Here is a 9,668-nt window from a genome sequence, read left to right on the forward strand (position 1 = left end):
TTGTCATTTTGGTACACATAATAATGTTTCTGTATGGAAATAAAACGCAATATCATACTATTAAAACACTACCGCCGTTATTATTTAATTTATTACGCTCTGGTAATGCTGCAAAGTCCCTTAATTGTCCATATAGTAATATTATAATAATATGTACACAAAGTGTTTCGAATGAATTTTTTTTACGGTCAAGTTATGTTATTCGACTTTTACGACGAGTAATAACTACCGTACCCCTCGCCTGCAGTCGGATCCACACTTGTATACTACTTGCAAATGAAGTACACATAAAATATATTTAATTTCTATCACATGCTGTATTCTTTTCTTTTCTAAACGTAGGTACACATTTACAACAATACATATAGATACTAGACAGCCGACTATAATATCCTGTAATATTATGCTGTATGCTGTAACAAGATCACAGTACACCAACGCAGCAATGTCGATAACCTACCCTGCGGGTACTCTTGTACTTTTTTACACTTTAAATTTCTCTCACCATCAGTTGTTGTAGCCTGTAGCTCGGGGCGTTTAAATTAGAAAATAATTAGGCATTTTTGCAAACAGCAGCACGGAGATGCGGGGAAATCGAGTTTTATTACATTAAATAAATATAAATAATCACATAGAACGAATGATAGAATATTATAGAAGCGACACTCGCCCGTCTACTTTAATTTGTTTTTATTTCGTGGCTGACTAATTATTGGCTAATCAATTATTGATGTTGAAAGCTTGGCGGTAAGGCATGATGTTAAGAACGCTTTTATCGCTGAAACGGACCACTCTAGACCAGCCCGCCAATGTTTAAAAAAAATAAGGTCACTGCATACTACCTTAGAATAACTAACTATATATATAGTAAAAGTAAATAACTATGTAATAATAATATTTTAATAACAGACTATGTACCCATATTATTTTATGATACTACCATACATATAAAAACTATTATAAACATATTTATAGAAAGATGATCGGGGCAAAAAAAAAAACCATAAATAAATTAAGAAAAACTGAGATATAAGTTATACATTTTGCAAGGACTATCCCATCTCCTTCAATATTTCGTTTCTTTAATGTTCTAGTGTAATATCTGCAAGTAAAAATAGATAAATGTTTTTGGATATTTTAAATTTAGTGTCATATTTTATGTTTTTACTATTATTATTTTACACATTTAATATTACCATTCTGAGTGGAACGATGAATGTATTGATTTTACTATGATGTATGTTTTTTTTAAATCTTTTTTGTGTCTGTCATCACCTTTTAGGACAGTAAAAGTACTTAGATTTTCCTTAACATAGTATCTTTTCTGATAGGAAAGTGAATCTAGTTGGTACTTTAGAGGGTCAAAAGTAAAATTTTTTTAGTAGTTTTCAAAAGTGCCGTGAAAAACAAAAGAAAAATTAAGGAAAAGCGGGAATTTTTACGCAAAAATAACTTATTGCTAAATCGATTTTGGTTTTTGGTGTAACTCTAAAACGAATGACCGTAGATGCATGACATTTTTACTGAATATTTATAATAGCAAATATTAATTTTGAACAGTCGCCTCACAAATAAAACGTCATTAATAATCGATTGAGGTATAATATTATGACTCATTATAAATTATAATACCAAAATTTACTGTACCATGAATTTTTGTGAAATACTAATTTAGACTGAAAATAGAAGTCGATTACGCGTGGGGAACGTCATCAGATAACGTACCAGTTCAAAAGTTTGAGCAACACTTTCACGAAAATTTCGAATCTCTTCAACCGGAATACTACGTCCAATGTACCGGGCAGAGTGAACTTGATCGGCGAACATGTAGACTATTGCGGTTATTCCATGTTGCTGATGGCCATCGATCAGTGTATCCATTCTCTGAAAACGGCGTACTATGTAGGCAAAATGTATACGATGAAGTATTTGTTTATAGGTGCCGATCAGTAGACTCGATCTGGCAGAAATCAGCGCCAAATACGAAAGATACATCGGCACGGCCGGCGGCGGCATGGACCAAGCGATATAGCCGTGAACGCCAAACAAGATGACCGAACGTGTATTATAATGAATATAATATTTTTACATATTTATAACCATATTTTATAAATGTCGCGTTATTTCATTGTTATATTAATATTTTAATTAATTGTTGTTCCATGGCATATTATTTAGGTTATGCAGCCCGCATCGAGTTCAATCCGTTCGCGGTCAAACAATTCCGGATTCCGGCCACCGCCAAGAACAAAATTAATTTAAATAAAAACAAATATTAAAATTTTTCTTGGAAATTTCCTACTAAATATTTCATAGTATAATTATTTTAAATGACGTATGCCAATAACTAATAAGGGCAATCAGTTCCCGATTTGACCGATCATTCAATCATCATATTAACCATTTATACTTAACTAAACGAAAATAATATGTTGCATGAATCTGAATTGCAAAAAAATACCATACATTTCTTGGCCACCCTTGTTTCGTAGGATGACTGATTCTATAATAGCTTAGAAATTTAAATAAGATATTTTTATCCATAATTAATACATTTTTTTAAACCATTCTAAATACATCTCTATAGAAATATTAAACAGAAATTGTTTTCTTTTAGACAGATAAAAAAAAATAAAAACCCCGTACAAAATGCGATACATAAGACGTTAATTAAACATATTTTTCTTCAATACAATAGGTACTATACAATTATAAATATATTGCGAATTGGACATTTGTCCGTAAATAAGTAGAAAAGAGAAAAATAAAGATTAGTTACTATAGATTAAGGTCGGCACACTCAAGTACCCTCTCTCCCTCCCCCCCCCCCCCCCAGTGTGGTGGAAGAGCAACAGTGGCGGCCATGGTTTGGATCTCCCCCAACCTGGGACCATCTATATATGAGTATTTTACCTTTGTAATAAAACAATATTTATTAGCAAAACCGATTAATAAGCAGTTTTAACGATTTATCTTAACCACAACCAGAGCTAGCGGAATCCCTAAAACAATATAGGCACCGGTTGTCGAGTCGGAGATTGAAGCCGATAATTATTTTAACGGTAATCAAAACCGAAAACAACATTTTTTTTTTTATACCGGTTAACCAATTTTTATATTAAATGATTTATGATTCTTATGTTATTTTACATTTAGGAATAACCAAACTTAAAACGAGCATCGATATAAACTTTAGACTATACAATTCTCTGTATAATATAGATTGAATTCCACTATCCACTGATAGTATTATTGCTATGTAAATTGTACATCATTAATTGCTGTGGCCAGTGAATACCGTCTGTTAAAATTTTAATAAATGAAGGTCGGAAGGGTTATCGGATTCGCAAAAAAATAATGTAAAAATATTTTATAATACGGAACTATAAAACAATAAAAAAAACCCAGCCATAAATAATAAACCATAGTTTTTATTTATTTTTTAATAATTATTTGATAAAAAGTTTTTTTATTATTAATAGTAACGGATAATTTACGTATAATTTACGTACGGAACTTATTTGAACATGTTAATTACGATAAACTGGGGAAATTATGATCTAGTTGAAACACGCAAACTAATATGAAAAAAGCCGGTAAGTGGAAGTCACTTTGCTATACACTGGGTTACAAGTGGAAGACTGTAATGGATGGTGTTAAATTTGAATTCAACGGTATTATTATATCATTGTGTACGAAAAATGATTCTGAGCGGAGACGGTTTGTTAGCCTAAGATATTTTATACTAATTTATATTATTAGCGGGTTAAGTTGAATTATTATTATTTCTTTATTATCATATTTGTATATAATAATATACTTTAGAATAGTTTCAATTACCCACGAATAATATTTTTAAATTATAACACAAAATTAAAATCGTTGTTCTTCGTTTACACCAAAATAAGAAAATAGTTCCATGAGAAATCGAGAAAATATCCTATGTTGTAAAAATGTGAAATTCAAATGCTCATAAAAATTAAATTCGACTTTCCGGTAAATTTTTTTTTATAAAGATTAGGTTAAGAATCTTGTATTTAATTTTAAAATCATAGATATACAAAGAAAACTTTTCATTAATTTCAGACTTAAAATTATTTGAAAATGTTTGTGATTTTTAAGAATTTTGTCAAAATATATGGAGGATTTGCCCTCAACTTTTTATTTAATTTCCACTAACATCAAATTATTAGGAACCTTGTATTACATTTTCAAGTTTTTTGTCCAAGCGAACATTTTTTTATCGACATTAATTAAAAAAGCTAATAATAATCAATAATTGCACATAATATGTATAAAAAGCTCAACATGAGTCAAAATATTTTGAAAATATCATGGTGTATACTGTATATAAAATGCTAATATAAACATTTAGTGAAAAATGCATGTAAATACATACGGTCATTTTTTTTAGGGTTACACCAAAAACTAAAACCAATTTTAAGTGAAAATTCCAGTTTTTCCATAATTTTTTTTTGTTTTTACCGGTGCTTTTGAAAAATACTAGGAATTAACTTCCAAATGCACCAACGAGATTCACTTTCCCATCGGAAAAGATACTGAAGTTGAAAATCGAAGCATTATTTCGACTACCTATCGTGTACTGTACAGTCTACAGACACAAAAAAAAATTATAAAATAAAAAAACACACATCTTTGTAAAATACTAAAATCAAAACATTCATCGTTCTGCTCAGAATCTAAAATAAAATAAAATGTACCATAATATAATTATTTTTCACGGCGTAAAATTACACAGCACATAAAAAACGTATGCCTACAATAATAATATAAAATGAGGTATTTTGGTCTGTCTATCAGAGCTATATAGATACGTCGTTTGGTGTCGAGAAATCCGTGACAATATAATATTATACATGCGTATACAGATCATTAAAAGCTACTCCTTTAGTATATATACTAATATATTATACGATTAAAACTATTACAGTGGCGTGGTGAAATTTTTTTACCTATGAGGCCAACAATATTTGGGACCTATAAATCAAAAACTGCATTTTTGAGGAGGCTTAGAGAACCAAGCACCCCCCTCAAAAATGTATTGACATTTAAGGGGATTTTAGCGCTCTGTTTTTTTCCTCTCTCTGGCCAACGTGCGACACAGACAAAACGCATTTACGCGAATCATTTTTTTTATGTTTTTGAGTAATCTTATAGGGAAAAATCACTCATTGCAAAAATGATGAATAATAATATTTTTGAGGGTGTGACATATCGGTTTGTCTAAATATTGTCTCAAAACATTTTAAAATCATTTGAATTTACAAATTTTTTCTTATTATCATAAAACGACACGGTCGAAGCTCCCACCATGCTAAATTACGATGCAAGGCGAGACGGTGCGTCGAGGTTGGCTGTATATAAAGGCCGATCTCTCATTCTCATTCTACGTTACTCTATCCGTTTACCGTCGTAAGAGCATCATCGTTTTTTGAGCTACCACCGTGTATACCGCATTACCGCTTATCCCGTGCAGTGGTAACTCATCACGATTATTTTCAACGTACCTACCTGACGTATTACGTGCCTAAATTATTACAATAGATGCTAATATATCACCAATTAAGTGAAAATTAGTGTTCATTTTTTTGATTACAAAAACCAAGCGGTGCTTTTCTAACGGATTTCCTCCATCGTCACCTGATCACCACACGGCACTCTATACGACCGGTCTACGTGGATCCTGCACAGTCACCAACCAAGTCTGCGTCGGCCATCATGAGATTATCATTTGGGTTTTTAATTATTATGCTAACCCTCTACATCAGCTTTCAACAAGTATATTGCAATCCCAATGAGTTCAGCAATATGAGTGAGTGTAATCATAATTGTATGGATACCTGCCGTGCGAGGAGATTCAAAGGATATAGATGTTCTCGAGTCGGCAATGGATGGAACGCAGAATGGAAGTGTAAATGCATAGGCACTCCCCAAGGAAAATAAAGGATGTTTAAAAAAATATTTTTTTCTTATCGTAAAAGAGTATGAAATAATTAAATAATTAATTATAAGTTATTATAGCTGTGAATTTGCAAGAAAATGCATTCTTTTTAGCTGATTGTAAAAACCATGGGTGGAATAGGGCACTGCGAACTATTCGGCCGCATAGGATGGTAAATTTTTCGAAGGTGGACAATTTTAGTTGGAATAGGGGTGGTAAATTGTTAAATCCACTCTATGTAAAACACAGTTTTCTTATTACAATGTTAGAGTTAGGTACCAACGAATTCAATATTGAAATTGTTCACACATTTTTGATTTTTATGCCGTCGACCAGTAGTAGTGTTAGTAGTAAATAAATAATTTCTGTCATAGTCTTTATGGATGACTTTATTCACTGATTTTTATACTTGTACATTCTTTGTCTCCGATCTATATTATTTAAAGCACTGTTTTATTAATGTATTCTATATTAAATATTTCAATATTATTGTTGTATAATTATTTTGTTTGTATTATGTACTTTATTGTTGAGCAATGGTGGATACATCCCTTGGGCTGTCCTTTTTAACGTTATTTTTTACTATAATATTTGGCTTAAACAAAATGGTAATTTAATTTTTGAAAATTCGCCCCCTCCCCCTTTGGGTGACTTCTGGATCCGCTACTGTTGTTAAGGTATAATTATATAGTTTTGTACATACTAGAAGCTGATAAAAAAAATGTACCTACCTACATAAACAAAATATTGAAATCTGTAATCACAAAAATGTATGTAAAACAAATTATCATTATACAATTAGTATGTAAAGCAATAAACTAATGTATTATGACAAATTGACTAACACATATTTTATTTAGGTACCTATGCCAAAATAACTTGAAAGATTTTTGTGTTGCTGCAAAAACGTAACCTAAACTAACTCTAATGCTTTTATTTGTCGGTATCAAAAAATAAACGAACAAATAGTTAATTAAGTAATGTTATGGTTATTATCCGTAAACCTAATTCGAGTAATATTCCGTACATTCAGGCACATTTGAATTGCCATTCAGCCAACGATGGATCCAGGGGGCAGCCCCCCCCCCCCCTCCCCAGACATATTATTTTATAAATTTAAATATTATATATTAAATAACAAATAAACAAAATCTAAACTTCTTTTCACATTGTTGCTTTATATATTAAATAATCAATAATTTATTTATCACATTGATTACCTACTTACCTATACCTACTATTATGACAAAATTTTAAATTAAGAATAAAATATAATATTTTATTATAATTTTATTGTATTTGTGTTGTAAATAACTGTTGCCCCCCCCCCCCAGATCTTTGCTCTGGATCCGTGCCTCATTCAGCGAAAGTTGTTTTCTAGCTTGCATCAATGTTTGTACCACATCATCGTTCAGTTGGTAATTATTCTCGTTATTAGTATATATATTTTACTGTAATATTCACTGACATTATCTGACATTCACAGCTTCCATGCTATAGTTTAAAGGCAATAAAAAATATAGATCATCGGTTAATGTTATATACAGAACAAAATCTAAGGTTCATGTTATTAAAATGTTTCACGAATTATAAATTATAATTGATATATATTTTTTTAAACATCATTACAGTTCATAATATATTAGTATGTATGAATACACATAAATAATATGTATTCATTTAGTATTAAGAACAATTATAACATTAGCAACAATAATATTAACATTTAATAATAATAATAATTTAACAAAAAATTAGTACAGAAAAAATATTAAAATGTAATAAAAACTAGTTTAATAAAACATTATATTTTGTACAGAAAATTGTAACAATATTAATATTTAATAATAATCAAGTAATAACGATAAACAAGCAATAAAATAATAAACGAATAATTTTAATTTATATTATTTCAATAAATAATTTTAAATTTAAATGAACAATTGTTTATTTTTATGCAAAAATACAAAATGTTTCCCATTATTGGGTGATAAGGAAACTCTTTGTCTGGTTACTATATGTTACCAATAGTTTAAAAACAACGTTCACTGGTGTAGCCGGAATATTATACTTTTTAGTACATTTACCTATTGCCGGATACTGTGGTTCTGCTAAACGGTTTTGAAATTCTTTTTTGATATAATTTTCTTCTACCTTGTCAATATCACTTATTAATTTTGATTTTGTTGGTCTTAAGAATCTATAGTTATTTCGTTTGAATAAAACCCCCCTATGGACACTTCATGAATATAATATAATAATATTTACTTACAAATAATTATAAAAAAAAAAAAACTGAAAATTAGTTAGCACACAACACCGAAAATAATGAACTCTGTAAGGCTCTATCATAAAAACTAATGATTTCCAGCCATTCATTTCTGCACCATGGTTGTACATGAGTGTCCGAAAAAAAATTTTGAAATTCGCGAGGGTGTTAAACTAGATTTATAACGCTAAATTTAACAAATATATCCAAAAATACGCCAAAGCCTAAAATTGCCTTCGCATGCAGGTTATAATATGAATATAAGATGTAACCAAAAGTGGTATAGATTTCAGTATAAATGATAATTATTACATTGAGATAAAATAAGAATAAAAATATGTAATCACGGCAAAGGGTCTATGCAACAACCAGATTATTCTACGAAAACAATTTCATGAAAGAAAAATGTTTACGCGTCATGCAAGGTGGTTGTAATATGAATATAAGATCTAACCAAAAGTTTATGATTTCTAAGGACCGTGGTATAGATTTCAGTGTCTGGTTGCGCCTAGAATACGCGTGATAATTTTTGCGCCCAGTACTTTTGGGGATTTCCATTTTACCACCTGGCAATTTTTGGGATTTCTACTTTACCACCCGGCACTATGGGGATTCCCACTTAACCACCCACCGAACGGGAAAAGGACGCTTTCCCACGCTTCAACCGTCATCGAAAACTAAACTTTCCGCGCAGGCGTGACAAAAACCTATCTTTATTGTAAATATAAGTTAACTATTTAAACAATACTATTCATATTCATGTACATAGTATGCACAAGTATTGATTTCTAATATTGTAGTGGGTACATTTGTCGTGTAAACTGATATTATATAGTTATTAGTGCGGTATAGATGAAATAACAGTACCTCTTACCTATATTATATTATAATATGAGACATTTAATATGAAACGTATATGTATATTTTCAGAGTCAGTCGCCTCAACACTGTATCGTAATAAGATATATAATACTATACAATGTTATACCACATAGCATTAGGGCACTTTATATTTTAAATGAATACAATGCTGCAGCAATTATACTCAGTTTAATCGTCATCGAGTGTATTCAAAATTCAAACATAAAGCCATATAGAGTTTTGCACTTATATGCATATTGGTTTTAAAGCCTAAACAATATTTTAGCTTCCAATCGCATTTCAGAGCAAAATATGACGTCGAAGTTTTCCAACACGAACAAGCGTCTGGTTCTAGACTTGGTGACGTCGGTCGCCGAGGACGTGGTCCGACAGATGTTGCTCCGGCAATAGAATTTTGTTCATTGTGGAAATCTCAGATCTCTTGATCGACTGACCCGTCGACGTCTTCGTGGGATATATCGGGACGGCTACGTGTCATATATACGTTCAACGGTCATTATTATATTATTATATTATAATCAAGCACATTTCTAGACTTAAAAAAGTACCATGACA

The sequence above is a fragment of the Metopolophium dirhodum genome, chromosome 2 (assembly GCF_019925205.1).
Source record: "Metopolophium dirhodum isolate CAU chromosome 2, ASM1992520v1, whole genome shotgun sequence".
In the NCBI taxonomy this organism is placed as follows: Eukaryota; Metazoa; Arthropoda; class Insecta; order Hemiptera; family Aphididae; genus Metopolophium; species Metopolophium dirhodum.